Raw genomic sequence first — 23,859 nt, forward strand, 5'->3', positions numbered from 1 at the left:
AGCCTGGTCGGGCCAAAGAGATGTCTTAAAGTTAGCTGGTTAAAGTTAGCCAGCTAACCTAAGATATCCAGCTATATTTAGTAGTATGGCTGCACTATTGAATATACCTCCAAAGTTATCCAGCTAGGCTTAGATTCATCAAATCAGTGTAAATATCATGGAAATAGGGCTTTCAATTAAAAAAAGGGCGTATTTAGGATAATTTGCAGCCTGCCGTATTGCATAGGTAAATACCGCGCATGGTGCTGTGTCAGCATACACAGCGTAGAGTCAGCATGTTGCATGTTGCGTCACGTTACGTTACTGTGTGCCACATCTTTTGACATGGCTCGCATTGATTAATGCGTAGTGTATTATTTTTTCCAGGTTATATATATAGGCTTCCTGCAGCTGCCTCTTTGAGGGTGTGTTGAGGAGTGGGTTAGAGGAGAGGAGGTGAGGTCAGTGGATTAGGAGTTAATTGGTATTGCGATTTCTGAGTGTGTTGCCCTATCCTTTACTGTTTATCCTTCTGTTTACCTTTACCTTTGTCTTTTGTCTATCTGTGTGTGTGAAAGTTTGTGTTTGTTTGTCACATTTGTCAGTTTGTCATTTTCTGGGAGGAGTGAGGAGGTGTGTGGAGGAGGTGTGTGGAGAAATAAGGAGGTGAATGGATGAGTGGAGGAGTGAGGAGGTGAATGATGAGTGAGGACGTCAGACACAGCTGTGGAATAGAGTTTTTATTAGAGAGGTAGAAAGGCACAGACCGCGGAGTGGGAGGTGCAGGAAAGGTAACAAGGTTTGAGCAGAGGGGTATACCCAGAGGGAATATCTCAGACATGGAGATCCGGTAGTGGCCCGCAGAGCGGGGTATGCCGAAGAAGTCTCTCCTTAGTCGTGATGCAGTAGTGGACTGCAGCACAGGGTACACCGAGGTATTCCTCCCTCAGAGATGTGGCCCGAAGTACGGGAACATGGGTGAGGGTCCTGTAGCAATGATATGGTAATGGCCTGCAGAGCAGGGTACACTGGAGTGGTTCCTCACTTAGAGATGACACGGTAGTGGCCCGAGGCATAGGGTACACCGGAGAGAATCCCACAATAAGGCTGGTATAGTAGTGGTCTGTGGAAAAGTACTCACAGAGTGGTAGTTCCAGGAGAAGTCCGGGGGAATGGGATCAGACAGCAGTCCAAGGCAGAAGGCCCTCTGAGGAGCAGATAGCCAGAGACGAGGAAGGGCCCCCGAGGAGTGGGTACCCAGAGCGTCTCACGCCGAAATGCAGAAACTGGAACAGGAAGTCCGTAAGAGTGAAGCTGATTCAGCAACGAGGGAACTCCTTGCTAACTCGTCAATAGGCAGGGCCAGCCAGCTTAAGTATAGCAGTGAAGACGTCATCCGGAAGAGACACCCCCGAAGTTCCCGCTATGATGTGCTTAAGACTGGCCTGTGAGCGTGTGCATGCACCTAAGTGATCCCAAAGGCAAGATGGCGGTTGGAAGCGCCTATGCTGTCCCGGGAATGCCAGGAAGGTTGGCGGTAGCTGGCGGAGGCCGCCACTTTCCCCAAGGATGACAAGGCAGCAAAGGAAGAGGTGAGCATTAGTGGTCACAGCCGTCTGCAACCGACGGGTGTAACAGTACCCCCCTTCTTATGGCCCCTTCCAGGGGGTTTTGGTTTCCTAGGATGAGAAGTGTGGAGCTGTTTGATCAGTTCCTTGTTGAGGATGTTGTTTGCGAGCTCCCAACTATTCTCCTCGGGTCCAAATCCTTCCCATGAGATGAGATACTCCCAACACCTTCCGTGCTTCCTTACATCCAAGATATCTTCAACCTGATGGGTGATATCCTCTTCAGCTGTTAGAGGTTGGGATTCAGGTGGTTTCTTTGAGAACTCAGACAGTATGAGCGGCTTTAAGAAAGAGATATGGAAGGCGTTGTGGATCTTAAGTGAAGAGGGTAACTGAAGGCTGTAAGTAACTGGACCCAGGCGGCAAAGTACTGCGAAAGGTCCAATGTATCTGGGCGCAAAGCGAGCTGAAGGCAGTTTTAGGCGGATAAAGTGGATACTGAGCTACACTTTATCTCCGGGGTGCAACTGAGGAGCTGCCCAGTGATGGGCATCATAGAACTTCTTAGCCTTTTAACCAGCTTGTTGGAGAAGTTGTTTGATGTGCTCCCAGAGTTGGTGTAGTTCTTGTACCGAGGCCTGTGCTGCGGGAGATGACACAGACAGAGGCACTGGCAGAGGTTTGCGTCCATAGACAATTTGGAAAGGCGAAGATCCAGTAGAAGCAGACTGGTGGGAGTTTAAAGCAAACTCGGCCCAGGGGAGCAAATCGGACCAGTCACTCTGCCTAGAGTTTATGTATGCCCGGAGAAACTGTTGTTTTTTTTTTTCCTTTTGGGTCGAACGAGGGTCCCGGAGCGAACCCACGGGGAATCACGTGACGTCGGCGCCACGTCGGAGTGACGCGGCGTCACGTGATTCCCCGTGGGTTCGCTCCGGGACCCTCGTTCGACCCAAAAGGAACTTTTGGCCAGCTTGGGGGGGCCTCCTGACACCCCCAAGCTGGCCAAAAGTTCCTTTTGGGTCGAACGAGGGTCCCGGAGCGAACCCGCAGGGAATCACGTGACACCGCGTCACTCCGACGTGGCGCCGACGTCACGTGCTCCTCGCAAAGGAGTTCAGAAATGGCGTCCTGACTCCTCCCTGGACCACCAGGGAGTTGTGGTAAGTCTTTGGGGGGGGGATTAAGGAAGGTGAGGGGTTTAAATTTTTATTTTGGATCAACAATCGCGATTTCCAACGTATTCAACATAGCTATGTTGAATAAGTTGGAAATCCGATCGTTTTCGCCTCATCACTTTTTTAAGTTAAAAAAAAAAAAAAAGTAGCGTTTTACATTTAAGTTCAAAACGAATGCACACCCCTACTAAAAGCTACAAAATTCTGTAAATAGTTCAAAAGTCTTCTATTCAAATATATTCCCACACTGTGACGAATACCTGAAAGTTGTGTAATATAGTCACTGAATATTTTTGTAATATTCTCTGTCTTTCCCCTCCTGATCTTTCACTCTTCAAATCTTGTAGCCTCTCTGATTAAATTTGTATTATTTACCATTTCATTATTGCCGTCTAACTCCTCCCACCTTTTGATGAATCCCTGAAACTCGTGCAACTTATTCACAGAACTATGTTTGTATTATTTACTGTTAATTCCCCTTGACCTAATTTCTCCTGAATTTTATGTAAACATCATGCTTTCTCAAATCGTAATCTTTATTTTTCACTATGCCACTGATCCTATAACTTTGCTACGCCTTACCTTATTTATCAATAGTTTCTGTTCCTTGTTTCATATAGTTCCTTGTTTTGCATATAGTTATAGTTACTATTCCTTGTCTCATATAGTTATTGTTACTGTTCCATGTAAAGGCCATGCCTAAAAGTTCCAAGTTATTTGTAAACTGACACGATGTGCAAACGGATGTCGGTATATAACTAAATAATAAAATAAATAAAATATGTAAAAAACAATATTTATTTAATACAATGGATACAAAATAACTATAATAAAAATCAAGGCTGAAACCACTAAATAATAAAAGAAATTCCTTCATTTAAAAGGCATCAGAAAAACAATACTTCTGAAGGCTCAATGCTTGAATCTTAAGTACATAGGTCAGTGAAAGATGCTCACATATAGATCAAATGCAAAACATTTCCACCAATTTTCTAAACATATGTGCATAATTAGCATCAATTTATGCATGAAAGGAGTTATTTTAGGTCTGTGTATGTGCCCTCCTTCAATTAGGCTGCCAGAAAGATTCCACAACTCTGAAAGCCAAACTCCAACTGCCTGCATTTCCAACCTCAGAGAGTTGCTGAAAGAATTTTGCATCTCCATCCTATTATGTCTTTTGCACTTGCACTGCTACTTAAAACCTGCAGCTGCCACAAACTTCATCTGCCTGCATTTTCAGTGTCAGGGAGATGCTGTTTCTTGGGGTTTCAGCTGTACCTTTGATTTGGTAGAGTCGTCCCTGCAGGTCAGAGATCCTTACAAGTGAATTTCCAAAAGGATTTGCACGTATAAATGTTATCCTTATCACAATGCAATTGTAGCAATTTTGAAAAGCCCACCTACTCAAGTAAAGTGGATTTACGTGAGTAAAACCCAATTTTACATATACAAATGCTTTCTAAATCAGACCCTTAGGCTGTTAAGCCCCGCTCCTATCTCTTTACATCACATTGCTGTGTTGAAGCCTTATCCCTCAAGTGTCTTTAGCACTTGCCTTGCTACCTACGCGCCTGCAGCTGTCATCAGGCATTATTTGCCTGCTTCCAGCAATAAGGAGGTGCTGAAAGACATTATTCTTAGCTTTGTTAGAGTCATTCTGGGCCAAGGTTTCTTGGGCTGTTAAACCCATTCTCAGCCCTATTCCCTGGGCAGCTTCTGCACCTTCCCTGTTTCTTAAGAGCCTGCAGACACACACCACCAGGTGGCTAGCTGCAGGTGTTATACTGAAGGGGCGAAGCAAAGGGATCGTCCTTTGGCAATCCCCTTTGTGAGTTCTCTTGGTGAATTCCTGGAAACTTTCTGGTAGCCCACAGACAAAGTGCATCCTAAAAAAAATCCAAAATAAACCAAGCCTATTCTGTGCAGCTCTGATAGAAAGTGAATTCATCTTTCATTCAGCACGTTTTAGCTTGCGGTGCACTAGAATTATTAAAAGGCGTGCTGCACTTTACTGTGGCAAAGAGGGTGGGGACAGAGCTGGCTCATTTCTGGACTGCCTGCTTGTCTTTCTCAATTGTTGCTGACCAGGACCACTGGTGCTATTGAAATTTGATATCAGCTTTCATGGGTAATGTCAGCTAGCTCTGCCTCTGAATAGGGGCTGATGAGAAAGTCCATTTCTGCCTGCTGCACTTTACTGAGGGCTTTTGGTAGGATTTGTCATGAAGAGTGAAGAATGGTTGGGAATTTGGGATTAACTCTCTTATTTTATCTAGGACTGACTTGTAGTTTTTAGTTATCAATTGTTTTATCAGATATTGTCTCCCTTTTATGTTTTGGGGAATCTTTTTGTTACTTTATGTGGGCCAAGAGTCTCATTTGTGATTTAGAATATTTCATAAGTAGTAAACTTTTTTTTTCTTTTTTGCAATGGATGGAAATATTGTTTCCCTTGCAGAGGATGAAGTACTGTTCCTGTCACCCTCAGCCAGAAATTAAGAACATAACAAGAAGTTGCCATACTGGGTCAGACCAAGAGTCCATTAACCCCAGCATCCTGTCTCTAATAGTGGTCAATCCAGGCCACAATTGGCAAGTACCCAAAACATTAAGTAGATCCCATGCTATTAATGTCAGTAATAGCAGTGGTTATTCCCTAAATCAGCTTGGACTTCCCCTTCAAGAACTTATCCAAAAATGTTTAAACTCAGTTACACTAACTGCAACAAATTCCAGAGCTTAATTGTGCGTTGAGAGAAAAATAATTTTCTCAGATTAATTTTAAATGTGCTACTTGCTAATTCATGGAATGCCCCCTAATCCTTCTATTATCTGAAGGAGTAAATAACTGATTCACATTTACTTTTTCTAGAACACTCATGATTTTATAGACCTCTATCATATCTCCCCTCAGTTGTCTCTTCTCCAAGTTGAACAGTCCTAACCTCTTTAGCACTTCTTCACATGGGAGCCATTCCATCCTCTTTATTATTCTGGTCGCCCTTCTCTGTACCTTCTCTAGTGCAACTATATCTTTTTGAGATGCGGCTACCAGAATTGTACACAGTACTCAAAGTGTGGTCTCACCATGGAGCAATACAGAGGCATTAAGACATTTTCCATTTAATCACCATTCCCTTCCTAATAATTCCTAACATTCTGTTTTCTTTTTTGACTGCCACAGCACACTGAGCCAATGATTTCAATGTATTATCCACTATGATGCCTTGATCTTTTTCCTAGGGGGTAGTTCCTAATATAGAACCTAGCATCATATAACTACAGCATGGGTCATTTCTCCCTATATGCATCACTTTGAATTTATCCACATTAAATTTCATCTGCAATTTGAATGCTCAATCTTACAGTCTCGCAAGGTCCTCCTGCAATTTATCATAATCTGCTTGTGATTTAACTATTATAAATTTTGTATCATCTGCAAATTTGATTACCTCACTTGTCGTATTCCTTTCCAGATCATTTATAAATATTTGAAAAACACTGGTCCAAGTACAGATCCCTGAGGCACTCAACTGTTTACCTTTTTCCACTTTGAAAATTGAGCATTTAATCCTACTCTCTGTTTCCTGTCTTTTAACCAGTTTGAAATCCACAAAAGGACTTTGCCTCTTATCCCATGACTTTTTAGTTTTCTTAGAAGCCTCTCATGAGGGACTTTGTCAATTGCCTTCTGAAAATCCAAATACACTACATCTGCCCATTCACCTTTATCTACATGTTTATTAACCCCATCAAATCAATGAAGCAGATTTGTGAGGCAAGACTTCCCTTGGGTAAATCCATGCTGTGTTCCATTAAACCATATCTTTCTATGTGCTCTGTGATTTTGATCTTTAGAATAGTTTTTACTATTTTTCACAGCACTGAAGTCAGTCTCACCGGTCTATAATTTCCCGGATCACCCCTTGTACCCTTTTCAATTTCTCAGCTAGAAAAATGGCACAGCATGTCCTTGTTCCATTTCTGTGTCTTGGTTTATCCCCTTCAGATTCCTATATTGTACTCTTGAGTACTCTTGAAAAATAGTCATACTCTATGATGGACAAGGCATCAATGGAGATTCCCATTTATTTTTAGTCTTCTACTAGATCAGCAGTTCTGGATCACAGACTCATGATACTCCAAAGCGGGCACTTTTATTTTGAACCAGTTATGCCCTCTGGGCTATACTTATGAGCTTCAACCTAGTAAGGGAAAGCAAGGAGGCAGGATTGTTATTATCTACAAGTTTATGCTAATATTCACCTGTTTATTATTTAACTTAGCTCAGGGTTGTGAAGGCCTTGCCTTTTGGGCCTGTAGTTGGGCAGTATACATTGTTTATGATCCACCAGGGTCACATAACATTGACCCTGTGTTAACCAAAGCATTTATTTATTTCCAGTTTTGTGCCCAGATATTGGTATCCTGTGGGATTTTAACCTTCATGAGGGATCCCCTTCTGGATTAGATGATGAATTTCTAATTGTAATGACTTTATTAGGTTTGACTCAAGTCATCAAGTTGCCCATACATGAATCAAGACATATTTTGGATCTCTTGTTTTTATCCAATTCCATTATGATTGAGGACTGTATTCAAGAGCTTTGGTTTTAGCTGACTTGTTTGATAATTTCTTTATTCAGTTCAGGCTAGGAATGGCTCTAATTGTTCACTCCTTCCCAAGTCAGGATCTTGTAGGACTCACAGAAATACAATTGATCACTCTATTTGAGTTACGGTGGTTACAGCTACAAAATAACAAACTCAGGTAGCTCAGTATTTGATAATGCTATAAAGGCATACTCTACAAATTCAAAAATCCCTTAATCAACCATTTGAATTGTTTAGTTATGAAGGGTTTGTTGACAAAGATTAGATGCAAAATTGACTGTAAAACCAGTACTGTTTTCTCATAGATAAAATAAGATCTCTTGATTCTTCTCTTAATAATGAGATAGAACTGAACCTGAATTTATCATCTGTGATTTCAACTTGGTATGAATTTTATAAAATCACGCCAAGTGGTGTGTTAGAACTGATTCCACAAATTAAGTCTACCACCTGTGCTTTGAATCCTGCCCATTTTTGGCAGCACATGGTACACTTTTTCTGAAGTACTGGCCAACATTATAAATGCTTCACTTGCTGAAGGAACAATAGCTGACCCTGTAAAGATGGTAATGTATCAAAACATATTAAAAAAAACGTGACTCATCAGTTACTAAATCCTGCAAGCTATCTCAAATCTCTCTTTAGAGAAATTCATTGAGAAATGTGTTACAAAAATGTAGAGATGATCACAACATCCTTGATTCCTTTCAATGTGATTTCCACAAGGGTCATGGTATGCAAATCTTGTTTTATATTCATGATTGACCATCATTGATTCCCTTTTGCACAAGTTGGGTAATTGTGTGTCTAATATCCTTGTTTTATTTGACATTTTGGCAGCATTTGACATGATCATTAATGTGATCTTGCTAAAATGACTTTGATTGATTGGGCTTGGCAATACCATCATGATCTGGTTGGGATCTACCTTCAAGGAGGACTCAAGAAATAAAGCTGTGTGAGTCTTGTGCCGTTTTGATGATATTCACTTCTGGTATACCTCAGGACTTCTATCTTTTAGCTGTCTTGTTCAATATATGTATCATCAGCACACATACAACACAGACACTAACAATGATTTACCAACAACTTGCAACAGTCTCCAGCACTAACCACCAATCCAACCACCAGGTCCCAAATGACAAGTGAGGTTTAAATTCTAAGGCTTAAATAGCAGATGTAAAAGCGTGCACACATATTTGATGATGCATATGTGTTCTGTGCTTATAAAATACTTGAAACTGTATTTATTTTCAAACCCCATTCAATAATGCTGTCAAAAATGCCCTTGAAAAACCTTATTTTGGTATGCATAGATTTATGCATGACATCAGCAGTACCAGATAATGCCGACCTTTTGAAAATTTGCTTGACCTGCATAAAGGTCACTTATGTGCCTATACTGCTATTTTATGTGCACAAACTCTGCATAAGTCTATACTTTGTGTGGTCTACACATGATTACACTTTCATAATTTATGCATTTTGTGCAGGGTATGTCTTAAATTTGTCAACAGTTATAATTTACATGGTACAGAACGCCTTAATAGTGCAGTTGGATTCAATGAACATACAGGAAATGCTGACTTGTTTCTTGTCAACACTTGCTTTCTCTACATGTCTTAATTTATAAATCACTTGTTTCTTCATCAAATATGGATCTGCTCACTGTTGCAGAAAGCTAGGAAATACTCTGTGCATTTTTGTACAGCATCTGTCATTACTTTTATTACTATTGAAGGCATTCAAGAAATCAGATTGCTAGTAGGTTAAATGTTCTGACACCTCTCTTTGGAAAGAAATGTATTCATGCAATCAAAGGACATAGGTATTTCCAGTATGCTGATTTCTGATTCCTATAGTAAATTGAACATTTATTAATCTAAACTCGTGATTTCATAAAAATACCTGCTTTATGGTATTATTATAGGACTTTTCAAATTAAAAAGTTCTTTCTTTTGTAGTTTGGTCAAGACCAATAGAGTTTCGGTAATTAGTTTTGGTTAGGCTTTTCTCAAAAGCAGTTTATAAAATAAAAAACAGACTATACAAACTCCCTGTTTTTGATGTATGCATATACTAAAATTCTTGTTTTTCTTGTTATAACTTCAAATGTGAAGTCAATTCAGGTTTATCCCAGATTTATCCAGAGTTTTATTTCTAAATCAGTTATCCAGGAGTTCAATTGATAAACAATGAATGAATATTAAGGGCCTGATATTCAAAAGATTTACATGGTTAAATGTGACTTTCAACCACATAAATGTAACCAATTAATAAAAATATCCCCTTATGAACTAGCTAAATCTGTATGCACAAAATCACTGGTCACACAAATTTAGCTGTCTAAAAGAGGATTCAAGTTGTGGTCTGCTTGGGTGGGCTTTTCAGATATAGGGATATATTTACTAAACTGTGATAAAGGTATTGCAGTGATGTGGGAAGCAACCACAATATTTTTTCTTGAGAGGGGTAAAATACTTCAGAAATGTCCCCTCATGGTATTTGTTTCTTCTCGTGATAAAACGTTGTGGCATAGTGAATGACTCCCTTAAGGGGTCATTTATCAAAGTGCTATATGGTGTTTTCACATGCAAAAGCACCATAATGTTTGGTGTGATGCAAATGGGAGGATATTTTGGCCAAGTTTTGTGAAGCCCTATCACATGGCTTTATTGCAGTGTGATGTTTTTAGCTCCTGAAGAGCCAGTCTAGCTGTTAGGGTGAGAGTGAGTGAGTGAGTGAGAGAGAGAGAGAGAGAGAGAGACTAGCCATGATGGCCTCACACTAGATTAATATTTATATCTCTATGGGAGGCCCACCTAGTCACTCAAGGTGAGGTTTAGGTATTAGTGTAGGGGTTAGGGGCCACTTTGACATTCAAAGTGAGACGTACAAACAGAACAGTGCTCTCTTGTGAACATTTAATGACCTTTGGAGTGAGGAAACTCACCCAAAGATGAGATTTGTGCAATGTTTTCTCAACCTAGCTTGATGTTACCCAGGAAGAGAGTCCATGAAGTTCGGTTGAGAGAACATTGCACAAATCTCATCTTTGGGTGAGTTTCCTCACTCCAAAGGTCATCAAATCTTCACAAGAGAGCACTGTTCTGTTCGTATGTCTTACTTTGAATGTCAAAGTGGCCCCTAACCCCTACACTAATACCTAAACTTTACCTCGCGTGACTATGCTCACCATAATACGAAAACACTCTTCCTCAGATTTGCCCAACTGGCAGCTACAATTATGAATTTTCATTTTCTCTATATCCATCTTGAGTAAAATTTTTTAACTGAGTTATCATATCAAATCTTTAGTCCTGAATTATTTACAGCTTTAATTCTATCTTTTAGAGCAACTAAAGCATCAGAAAGTTATCAAAATCCAGGAGAGACCTGAACTAGATTGCCAGAGATAACTACAATACTATTTTTTTTTAACTTGCCTTGAGCTTGTATTTGGAAAAGGTGATCAATTAAATCTAAAATCCAAATTAAAATCTAGTGACCCAGTTCAAACCTTTTGTCTCAGTACATATCCTATGTATAGAAGATATGTATCAGAAAAGTCTGAATCAGCTAATCAGGGTATAAATCTCTTCTATATTGAAAATATATTTTGGATTAAAAAATTTAAATTCGGAATAAGGATTTCAATCTGTACTGCATGACATATTCGTTTTCCCCTTTATAGATTATGCCTAAACCTAAGGCGATGGGGGAAAAGGGGACATGATATGATACCAAATTAGGAGTCACTATGCAGAAAAAAGATCTTGGAGTCATTTCATTGTGAACAACATGTTGAAGCCCTCAGCTGAGAGTGTAATGGTAGTCAAAAAAGCAAATAGATTATTAAGAATTATTTGGAAAGGAATGGAGAATAGAACTATGAATATCATAATGCCTTTGTATAGATCTATGGAATGACCACATCTTGAATACTGTGCACAGTTCTGGTCACCCTATCTCAAGAAAGATATAGCAGAACTAGCAAAGGTACAGGGAAAGGCAACAAAAATATATAGGAGTAAGAATGGCTCCATTAAGCTGGATAGGTGAGGGCTTGAGTAAGTTTAGGTGTGCAGGGACCTGTCTGCTACAGGACACTTCCAGTTCCCCTCCCACTTCACTTCACAATCCTAAATTCAGGAAAAAGACAATGTGTTCTCCTCAGAATTAGACTTTTATTTATCAGATTTAGCATTTAAAAGATAACAACAATTCATGTCTCTAACATCCTGGCCACTAAGCGCCAGTTTACCCTAAATAAACTTCTGTGCCATGGGATAGGAGGCAATGTCTTTACGTGGATTACAAACTGGTTTAAAATACAGGAAAGAGAGAGTAGGATTAAATGGTTAATTTTCTCACTGGAAAAGGGTAAACAGTGGAGTGCCTCAGGGATCTGTACTTGGACCGGTGCTTTTCAATATATTTATTAGAGATGTGAATCTGAACTGAAATCCGAACCGATTCTGGTTCCGATTCACATAAATGATCTGGAAAGGACTACGAAGAGTGAGGTTATCAAATTTGCGGATGATACAAAATTATTCAGAGTAGTTAAAACACAAGCAGATTGTGATACATTACAGGAGGACCTTGCTAGACTGGAATATTGGGTATCCAAATGGCAGATGAAATTTAATGTGGACAAGTGCAATGTGGTGCATATAGGGAAAAATAACCCTTGCTGTAGTTACACGATGTTAGGTTCCATATTAGGAGCTACCTCCCAGGAAAATGATCTAGGTATCATAGTGGATAAAACTTTAAAATTGTTGGCTCAGTGTGTTGCAGCAGTCAAAAAAGCAAACAGAATGTTAGGAATTATTAGGAAGGGAATGGTTAATAAAACAGAAAATGTCATAATGCCTCTGTATCACTCCATGGTGAGACCACACCTTGAATACTGTGTACAATTCTGGTCGCCACATCTCTCAAAAAAAGATATAATTGTGATGGAGAAAATACAGGGAAGGGCAACCAAAATGATAAAGGGGATGGAACAGCTCCCCTATGAGGAAAGGCTGAAGAGGTTAGGGCTATTCAGCTTGGAGAAGAGCTGGATGATTGGGGATGATAGAGGTCTTTGAAATCATGAGAGGTCTTGAACGAGTAGATGTGAATCAGTTATTTACACTTTTGGATAATAGAAGGACTAGGGGCACTCCATGAACTTAGCAGGTAGCACATTTAAGACTAATCAGAGAAAATTCTTTTTTACTCAATGCACAATTAAGTTCTGGAATTTGTTGCCAGAGGATGTGGTTAGTGCAGTTAGTATAGCTGGGTTTAAAAAAAGGTTTGGATAAGTTCTTGGAGGAGAAGTCCATTAACTGCTATTAATCAAGATGTCTTAGGGAATGAAAAATGCTTTATTTTTTTGAAGGGGTTAATAAACATGTGGATAAAGGTGAACCAGTAGATGTAGTGTATTTGGATTTTCAGAAGGCGTTTGACAAAGTTCCTCATGAGAGGCTTCTACGAAAACTAAAAAGTCATGGGATAGGAGTCGATGTTCTTTCGTGGATTACAAACTGGTTAAAAGACAGGAAACAGAGAGTAGGATTAAATGGGCAATTTTCTCATTGGAAAAGGGTAAACAGTGGAGTGCCTCAGGGATCTGTACTTGGACCGGTGCTTTTCAATATATATATAAATGATCTGGAAAGGAATATGACGAGTGAGGATATCAAATTTGCGGATGATACAAAATTATTCAGAGTAGTTAAATCACAAGCAGACTGTGATACATTACAGGAGGACCTTGCAAGACTGGAAGATTGGGCATCCAAATGGCAGATGAAATTTAATGTGGACAAGTGCAAGGTGTTGCATATAGGGAAAAATAACCCTTGCTGTAGTTACACGATATTAGGTTCCATATTAGGAGCTACCACCCAGGAAAAAGATCTAGGCATCATAGTGGATAATACTTTAAAATCGTCGGCTCAGTGTGCTGCAGCAGTCAAAAAAGCAAATAGAATGATAGGAATTATTAGGAAGGGAATGTTTAATAGAACGGAAAATGTCATAATGCCTCTGTATCGCTCCATGGTGAAATCGCACTATGAATACTGTGTACAATTCTGGTCGCCACATCTCAAAAAAGATGTAGCTGCGATGGAGAACGTACAGAGAAGGGCAACTCAAAATAGGCAAAATAGGCAATAGCCATTTATTTTAATGGAAAATTAAAAAACAAATGGAACAAATAAACAAAATATTTTTTATATTTGAATTAAATTAAACAAATGGAGGCAACTTATGAAATGAATAAATGAACCAAAATAAAAATTTTGTCTATTGCTATATTCAAAGGTTTATCTGGCTCCATTGCCTCAGGTACAAACTTAGGCCTGGATTTATCAAAATGCACTAAATATTGCATGCGATAGAAAAAGGGGTGTGTTTTATAGTAATGGGCAGTTTATTGCAATTTGTGATAATACCTATGGGGCAGATTTAAAAACCTGCACACGGGCGCAGATTTGTTCGCGCAACCCAGCGCAAACAAATCTACACCCGATTTTATAACATGTGCGTGCAGCCGCGTGCATGTTATAAAACCCAGGGTCGGCGCGCACAATTGTGCAACTTGCGCAGCCTACCTCCATTCCCCCCCCTCCCCGCACCTTCCCCTCAGCCCTACCTAGAACCCCCCCCCTTTACCTTTGTTGAAGAAGATGTGCTAATACCTATGGGGGAGATTTTAAAACCTGCGCATGGGCACCGATTTGTTCACACAACCCAGCGATGCTGGCCCACGATCCTGGGCACAGCAGAAAATGGCCACTGTGCCTGGAGGCTCAGGCCACGCCCCACCCCAGACCTCCCACAACCCACCTCTTTTTACAAGCCTGCTTGCACGCGCCGCCAAGCCTATGCAAGATAAGCTCAGTGCACGCAGGGGCAGCTTTTTGGGGGTTATGCACGTAACCCTTTGAAAATTGTGATAACTTTTCACATTTTGAGATAAGTGCTAAAATTGTGATATTTCCTACATACAACCACTGGGGGGGACCATGTTTACTGTCAGGGCCACAGAGGGGAGAGAGAGAGCTTAGCCATAATGCCCTAATACTAGTATATAGGTATTTATATCTCTATGGGAGGCCCACCTAGTAACTCGAGGTGAGGTTTAATACCTATGGGGCACTCAAAGATGAGACTTGTACAATGTTCTCTCAACCTAGCTTGATGTTACCTAGGTAGAGAGTCCATCCAAACTAGGTTGAGAGAACATTGAACAAATATCATCTCTGGGTGAGTTTCCTCACTCCGAGGGTCATCAAATCTTCACAATAGAGCACTGTTCTGTCCATACGTCTCACTTTGAATGTCAAAGTGGCCCCTAACCCCTACACTAATACCTAAACCTCACCTCAAGTTACTAGGTGGGCCTCCCATAGAGATATAAATACCTATCTAGTGGTAAGGCATCATGGCTAGTCTTTCTCTCTCCAAAACTACTAAAACAGGCATTTGAGAATATATTATAAAATGCAATACAGCTACTGAAAAAGGTATAGCTAAAGTCATGCAATAGGGCTTCATAAAATAGTAAGCCCACCCCTAACTCCTCCTCTTTTTCAGATTTGCATTGCACCATATGTTATGATGTGAAAACACCTTATAGCATTTTGATAAATGGCCCTATTAGATTGTAAGCCCTCTGGGGATTGGGAAATACCTACAGTACCTGAATGTAATCCACTTTGAAGCACTGAAAAAAGTGCAAAAAGCAGAATATAAATTTAAATAAATACATAATTTTGCAATCCAGTCAGTGACTGAATATGAAGTCCATTACCTGCTATTAATTAAGTTGACTTAGTAAATAGCAACAGTAACATGGGATAGACTTAATTTTTGGGAACTTGCCAGGTTCTTCTGGCCTGGATTGGCCACTGTTGGAAACAGGATGCTGGGCTTGATGGACCCTTGGTCTGAGCCAGTATGGCATGTTCTTATTAGGGGTGTGCATTCGTTTTCGCTGTATTGGCGATCCGCAACGTATATTGCACTATTCGAAGTATTTGTGGGGAAGCGAAACATATCACGATTCCCCACGAATACACGAATCTTCGCCGAATTATACGGCAACCTAAATAAAAATTTAAACAAACCCCCCCCACCCTCCTGAACCCCCCAAGACTTACCAAAACTCCCTGGTGGTCCAGCGGGGGGTCCGGGAGCCATCCCCTGCACTCACACCCTTGGTGCCGGTTTCATCATGGCGCCGATAGCCTTTGTCACAGGGGCTACCGGTGCCATTGGTCAGCCCCTGTCACATGGCCATCGGTGCCATCTTGTGCTCCTACCATGTGACAGGGGCTGACCAATGGCACTGGTAGCCCCTGTGACATAGTATGGGCAAAGGCTATCGGCACCATTTTGAGTACTGGCATCGGACGGCCGGAGTGCAGGAGGTCACTCCAGGACCCCCGTTGGACCCCCAGGGACTTTTGACCAGCTTGGGGGGGCCTCCTGACCCCCACAAGACTTGCCAAAAGTCCAGCGGGGGTCCGGAAGCGACCTCCTGCACGCCGGCCGTCCGATGCCAGTACTCAAAATGGCGCCGATCGCCTTTGCCCTCATTATGTCACAGGTACCGACGGTCTGCCCCTGTGACATAGTGAGGGCAAAGGCGATCGGCGCCATTTTGAATACTGGCAGCAGATCGCCTTTGCTCTCACTACATCACAGGTACCAACGGTCGGCCCCTGTGACATAGTGAGGGCAAAGGCGATCACGCCATTTTGAGTACTGGCATCGTACGGCTGGCATGCAGTCCGATGCCAGTACTCAAAATGGCGCCGATAGCCTTTGCCCATACTATGTCACAGGGGCTACCGGTGCCATTGGTCAGCCCCTGTCACATGGTAGGAGCACAAGATGGCGCCGATGACCATGTGACAGGGGCTGACCAATGGCACCGGTAGCCCCTGTGACAAAGGCTTTCGGCGCCATGATGAAACCGGCACCGAGGGTGTGAGAGTGCAGGGGATGGCTCCTGGACTCCCCGCTGGACCACCAGGGAGTTTTGGGGGGGTCAGGAGGGTGGGGGGTAGTAGTTAATTTTAATTTTAGCTGGACACAAATAGAAATCGCCGTATTAACGCATCAGGGCGCCATACGGCTGAATGCAACGTATCTGCTCCCAGACGAATCCGAATCAAGAATGCAACGTATGCGTCCCTCTGCACATCCCTAGTTCTTATGTTAACCTCTAAATTGGTATTCATCTAAGAAAGGGGATCAAAAATATAGCAAGGAAATTAATGTAAAAAGTATATTACTGTCTATAGGTATTTATTTTATTTATTTATTTAGAAGTTTTTATATACCGATGAACGTTGGGAACATCTCATCGTTTCACAATAAACGAAATGCAGCAAAATGAGCTTTACAGTGAAACACGGAACAATGAGCCTAAAATTAGGTACCAGTAAGATAATAGAACATAAAGCACGAAAGAAATAACAACAAAGTAAAGTAAAATAAATATAAACATAAACATAAAACTGATCTATTTATAAGTTATATGGCATAATATATAACATATATATAACAAAAGTTATATGGCATATGTTATAAGGGATAAAATATAACAAATAAGAGGATGGGGTAAATGGGCAGGTATTGATCTGCTATAGAATTTTATAATTAAGAATATATATGTAGGTAAATCCATAATAAGGAAAAACATAAAGGGGCAGATTTTCAAAAGCCTATGTGCATGTAGATGGGGTTATGTGCGCCAGGCCTATTTTAGAAAGGCCCGGCGACACACGTAAAGCCCCGGGACGTGCATATGTTCTGGGGCTTCAAAAAAGGGGTGGTCTGGGGCGGGGCGGGGCAGGGCCAGAGGCCTCCGGCACAACAGCCATTTGCCGCTGTGTTGGAAGATCGCGTGCCGGCAGGCTGACGGCGCGCGCAACTTGCGCCTGCTCGGAGGCAGGCCCAACAGGTAAAATAAAGGTGGGGGGGGGGGGGGAGGTTAGGATAGGGCTAGGTGGTGGGAGGGTTAGGGAAAGGGGAAGGGGTTAGGTTAGGGGATTAGGAAGTTCGGGCGTCCATCCTTTTAACATCTACCCTAAAGGGAAATATAGTGGTGGGGTTTGCTCCCATTTCTAAATATTAATAGGAGTGTTTTATTTGTTTAAAAATATCCTCATTTATTTTAGTGGCATCAATACTTACCCTTTCCAGTTCCTGTGACTGATTAATTGGCCCATTTGATGATTTATAGCATTTTTACTGATATTCCAGCACTGATCTTATCAGCAGAAACTTTAACAATGAATTTTCTAAATGAAAAGCTCAAATCAGTGGGCAAGGACAGAAAGGTAGAAAGATCATAGTATGTTACAAGCTGCTGGATGCCATAATATTCAATGACATAACCAGAAAGACATTTGACAAATGGGTCGGCACTGGAACCAGGGATGCAATGCCAGTAACAAGCTTGCCTTCTGTGCAATCTGATATTGTCCTGATCCTGATTAATTACTCGGAAGATATTCACACAACCAGATTCCTGTTGTCAATAGGATTTGTGTTGTATTTCAAACCTGCCAGTGTCATTAGAAACCTTATCATCACGGTGAAATATTCTTGGAACAGGACATTGTGTTCTACCAAATGATTCTTATATGATAAAGCTGTTGAGGCTTGTCACCTTCTCTGGTTTATTCCTTTCACCCCCCCACCTGAAAAGAAGCAAATAAAAACCCTGGACATCTAGACTTGCATGCTAGGTTTAACCTACAACATACTCAGGGCCTTATTCAAACATGATTTTTCCCATTCCATGCCTATGGGAAAAATCTTTAATGAATAAAGCCCTTAGAATGGTAAAAGGGAAATATCCTTAGTGTGCCAGGCCGACCACAGAATATCAGACGGCAAATATGTGGAAGGTAGAGCAAATATTTAAATTGTAAGCAGAAGCAATAAGGCATAGAAAATGACAACCTCTTAATGTTTCTAGTTTTATGCTCCTATATGATTTCAAACTTTATGCTGTGCAGCAGGATATCACATTCTTTGGCTAACAGCCTCTTCTGTGGAGAAGCCCGTGTGCATTTTATCACTCAGCTGCCAGTAAGTATTCCAAAACTGCTACCCTGACATCTTAAATTCTCCCACAGGCTTCTAAAAGAACATTTTTAAAGTGATACTGTTTTTTAATTACTAAAACCAATTCTTGTTTGGTTGACTTTTCTGTGTTAAAACTCTCTGTTTTTTCAAGTCTTCATTCTAATGCTAGGTGAAAATACTGCTGTCATGTTAATTATGGTGATTTTGTTATCAAAGGCCATAAATAATGCATATTACATTCCTAATGACATTTTTTCTTATTGTATTCTTAAATGCTAGTGTCTGGCTTATTCTTACTACAGAGATAGATAAGCATATTTAAAAGTTCCATGAGATGGTGTCATCTACCATAGATAAATTGACAAGGCCCAATATCTGTAGACATTTTTACATTGCAAAGTGATGCAGCACATTTATTATTAGTAAGAATGTAGGGCTATACACAGACATTTGTTTTGTTTTTTAATATGTGCTTGTATTTACATTTTTCTTTGATTTTATTTGAAACAAAAATAATCAAACAAAAAACAAAATAAAAAATTGAAAAGCACAATGAAACAAAACAATTCTCCGGTCCCTACCATAAATATAAATAAAAAATAAAAAAAGCCTCTTGGACCCTTCCCCAAAACCCTCTGCCTCTCTGGACCTTTTTACCCCCAGAATGATTACCATCATCATGGGGCAGAAGCAATTCCCAGTTGCTTCTGCTCCACCACTGCCACTATTTCAAATGGCACCAGCAACTGAGGCTGGCATCATTAACACTTTCTTCCGTACATAATGGTACTGACCAGACTCAGGCCGGAAACATATTGGGGTAGATTTTATAAATTTGCGCGCGCGCATACTTTTGTTCACGCACCAGGCGTGAACAAAAGTACGCTGGATTTTATAAGTACGCTGGATTTTATAAGATACGCGCGTAGCCGCGTGTATCTTTTAAAATCCAGGGTCAGCGCGCGCAAGGGGGTGCACATTTGTGCAACTTGCATGTGCCGAGCCTGGCGCGCGCTGCCTGTTCTTTCCACCCCCCGCACCTTTCCACTCCCTGCACCTTCCCCTCCCTTCCCCTATCTAACCCACCCCCCCCCGGCCCTATCTAAACCCCCCCTACCTTTGTTGCCAGATTTACGCCTGCCAAAAGCAGGCGTAAATCTGCGCGCGCCAGCGGCCTGCTGGCGCGCCATCACCCGACCTGGGGGCTGATCCGGAGGCCTCGACCATGCCCCCGGGCCGGCGCCATGCCCCCGGTCCCGCCCCGAACCACCCCCTGACCCCGGACACGCACCGGACACGCCCCCTCCTCGCCCCTTTTACAAAGCCCCGGGACTTACGTGCGTCCCGGGGCTCTGCGCACGCCGGCGGCCTATGCAAAATAGGCGCGCGAGTGCCCTGCGCACGTAAATCTGGCCGGATTTACGCGCGCAGGGCTTTTAAAATCTGGCCCATTGTGAGGAGCAAAGTAATAATATTGCTGATCTTCATCTGCCAGCACCATTTGAAATAGCAGCAGTGGTGGAGCAGGAGCAACCTGGGTTTATTCCTGCCCTCTGAAGACAACAATTTTTTAAAAGACTTTATGGGGTTAGAGGATATGGAGGAGGTTTGGTGGACCAGCTAAGAGCACAGGCGGTGATTTGTTTTGAAGGGGACAGGGACCAGACAATTATTTGAAAAACAAAATGAAACAATATTTCCTTCATTTTTCTTTATTTTTAAAAACAAAGTGAAATGAAATAGGAAGTTTCCCATTTTGTTTCAATGAAAGCCCTCACCTAATGAAAACCATAAAGGAACACTTTAGAATAGCCTGTGCACATCATTTATACTCTGGCCACCTGGTCAAGATGAAAAAACAAACTTTAAAATGCTAGCAGGAATGAAATGGTGCACCCCAGACTTTCATTCCTCCCTGGCACCCCTCCACAATCACAAGCAAACATGCCACAAAACACAAAACAACCACTGATGGTCAAATGCAGTAGCTTTATTCAACACGGTGCTCAAGCCACAAATTAAATTTATCCTCATTTAAACTATCCAGATTGCTCCAGTAGTTTTTCCGCCAAGCCCCAGCAGGATACCCTACCCCTAAGTCTCTTGACCTGTAGGCAATACTAAGCATCAGGCACACACTGCAGCCACCAAGAATCCAGCAAACAGTGAGGCTGCACCCAGCTCTGTAATATAATACCGGTTCTGACAGGCAAAACACCAGTCATTATCCATAACCAACAGCTCGAGAACACCCTCTGTGATATATGCAGGAATAATTCAATTGTAAAAAAACACAACATGAAACTATGTAAAATTAAGCAAAATCTAAAGAGGAGGGTGGAAGCGGTAAAACCATAGGAAGAAGGGTGGTGAATCATATCCTCCCAAAGGACCTCCCCATATCCCTTGGTCCATGCACTTCACAATCCTAGAGCCAACCAAAAGGAGCCACACGGACTGAAAATGCATGTGGACCACCAGTTCTCCCTTTCCTCCTCCTCCCCCCCCCATCCCCTTCCCACCCAAGGGCCTTTCCTTGGTCATGCATCCTTTAAATAAGTGGAAAGGTGTGGAAGAATGAGGGAGGGGTCTAGTCAGCCCAAGCAGAGGACCCATGTTATACTAGGCCATCCCTGGACCAGCCTAGGTGACCCTCTCATTTAAAAAAGGCAAATACATTTGGCATAACAGTAATAATGGGAGATTTCAATTAGCCCTGTATTGATTTGGTCAATATCTCTTTGGGACATGCTAGAGAAGCTAAGTTTCTATTTGCCATAAATGACTGTTTCATGGAGCAGCTGGTCCTAGAACAGATGAGAGGAGGACTTACCTTAGATCTAGTCCCTACCACTGTAACCATATGACCTGGTGCAAGGGATTACTGTGGTGGGGCCACTAAGCAATCATAATGCAATAAAATTTGACATAATCAATGGAGGAAGAGTATTAAGGAAAGCTACTGCAGTAACATAGAACTTTAAAAAGGGATTCTATCATAGAATGCGGAAACAAGTTGGAAAAAAAATAAAGAGAGCGGTTGCAAAGGTTAAAAGTTTGCATGAGGCATGAGCATTGTTTAAAATACAGTCTTGTAAGCTGAGATAAAATGAATTCCATGCATTAAAAAAGGTCAAAGAAAGATCAAATGACTGCCAATATGCTTTAATGGTGAAGTAAAAGAGGCAGCTGAAACTAAAAGGGCATTGTTGAAAAAATGGAAAGCAGACCCAAATGATAAAAATAGGTGAGAGAATAAGCACTGGCAAGTTAGATGTAAAACAGTAATAGGACAGATCGACAGAATTTGAGAAGCAGCTCACCAGAGAGGAAAAACGAATAATACAATCTTTTTCAGGTACATTTGAGGTAAAAGGTCTGCAAGGAAGTCAGTTGAACCTATAGATGTCAGAGGGGTGCTCAGAATGCACAAAAATAGCAGAAAAACCGGATTAATTTTTTGCCTTGGTCGTTACTAAGGAGGATGTTGGGCATGAAACATTCTTTAATGGTGGAGATTCTGAGCAACTAAAGCCATATAATGGAGGATGTAATAGATCAGATTGACAAACTAAAGAGTAACAAATCGCTAGGATATGATGGCATCTACAACATATTTATTATTTATTTAAACATTTTTATATACCGGCATTAGTTGTGGACATCATGCCGGTTTACAGCAAAACTGGTAAAGTATGGAAGTTACATTTTAACAGGGAATTAGAAACTGGGAGGAGGGTAAATAATTAAATAGGATAGACGAGAAATAACAGTAACATTAACATTAACATGGTTCCTCGGTGTGAACGAGGAGAGAGGATAACAACATATGGTTCCTCAGTATGAGGAAGATGGAACAGACGCAATGTGGTCTATTTTTTATTGGAGGAGGTGTGAGTTTTTATTCTGGGTAGGCATGTTTGAACAACTAAAAGAACTAATACATGAAATGGGAAGCCTGTTACTAGCAATCTGTAACCTATTCATTTAAAACATCCAGGATATTTGAAGACAGGAAGGTAGCCAATGTAATACCAAGTTTTAAAAAGGGTTCCACGGGTGATCTGGGAAATTATAAATCGGTGAGCCTGATATCAGTTCCAGGCAAAATGGTAGAAGCCAATCTTAAAACAAAATCACTGGCCATATAGATATAGATTAATGGGGAAGAGTCAAGATGGTTTAAGCAAAGGGAAGTCTTGCCTTACCAATCATTTAGATTGTTTTGAAGATATTAATAAACATGTAGATAAAGGTGATCTAGTTGATATAGTGTATTTGGATTTTCAGAAGGCATTGAACAAAGTCCCACATGAGATACTCCTCCGGAAATTACAAAGTCAATGGATAGGAGGCAGTTTCCTACTATGGACCGGAAACTGGTTAACAGAGGAGGAAGAATAGCCTAGTGGTTAGAGCAGTGAACTATGAACCAGGAGACCAGGGTTCAAGTCCTGCTGTCACTCCTTGTGACCTTGGGCAAGTCACTTTACCCTCCATTACCACAGGTACAAAAAACTTAGATTGTAAGCCCTCTGAGGATAGCAAAATACCTACAGTACCTGAATGTAAACCAATGTGATATCTCAGTTGAGATGAAATGTTGGCTTCTAAAAATAGACAGGAAGCAAAGGACTAAATGGTCAATTTTCCAAATGGAGAAAGATCATTATTAGAGGACCACTGGGACTTTTGCTGTTTGATATATTCATAAATAATCTGGAAAAAGAAACATGTGAGGTGATAAACTCTGTAGATGACACACAATTATTCAAAAGTGTTTAAACAACAGCAGATTATGAGGAACTACAGAAGGACAATGTGAGACTAGCTGACTGGGCATCTGAATGGCACATAAAATGAAATGTAGAAAGGTGCAAAGTGATGCATATAGAAAAAAGTATTTCCATCTAGAGAAATACAATGCTGGGTTCTGTACTGGGAGTCACCACCTGGGAAAAGGACCTTGCTGTTCTTGTGGACAATACATTGAATATCCTTATCTCAGTGTCACTGTGTGGTGGACAATCACAAAAGCAAATAGAATATTAGGAATGAGCCGAAAAGGAATGCAGAATAAAATGGAAAATATCATAATGCCTCTGTATCAATCCATGGTGTGACTGCACCTTGAGTATTGTGTGCAGTTCTTGTCATCCCATCTTCATAAATTATTCCAAGTACTCACACTACAAGGAGCTACCCAAGACCAATCCCTCCAAGTTCTGCTTGTTGATAGATGATCTTGGTTCACTTGTGTCTCCCCAATAGAAGTTTTCTTTGACTTTCATTGATATCAAGAATTGGAAACCCAAGCCAGGCCATAGCCCCTTGCTGTTCCTTCCTATATCCCTATCCAAAACCACAGATTTTTCAGCTTCAAAATCCTTCAACAAAACTCCTTA

Source organism: Rhinatrema bivittatum, chromosome 3, assembly GCF_901001135.1.
Source record: "Rhinatrema bivittatum chromosome 3, aRhiBiv1.1, whole genome shotgun sequence".
Lineage (NCBI taxonomy): Eukaryota > Metazoa > Chordata > Amphibia > Gymnophiona > Rhinatrematidae > Rhinatrema > Rhinatrema bivittatum.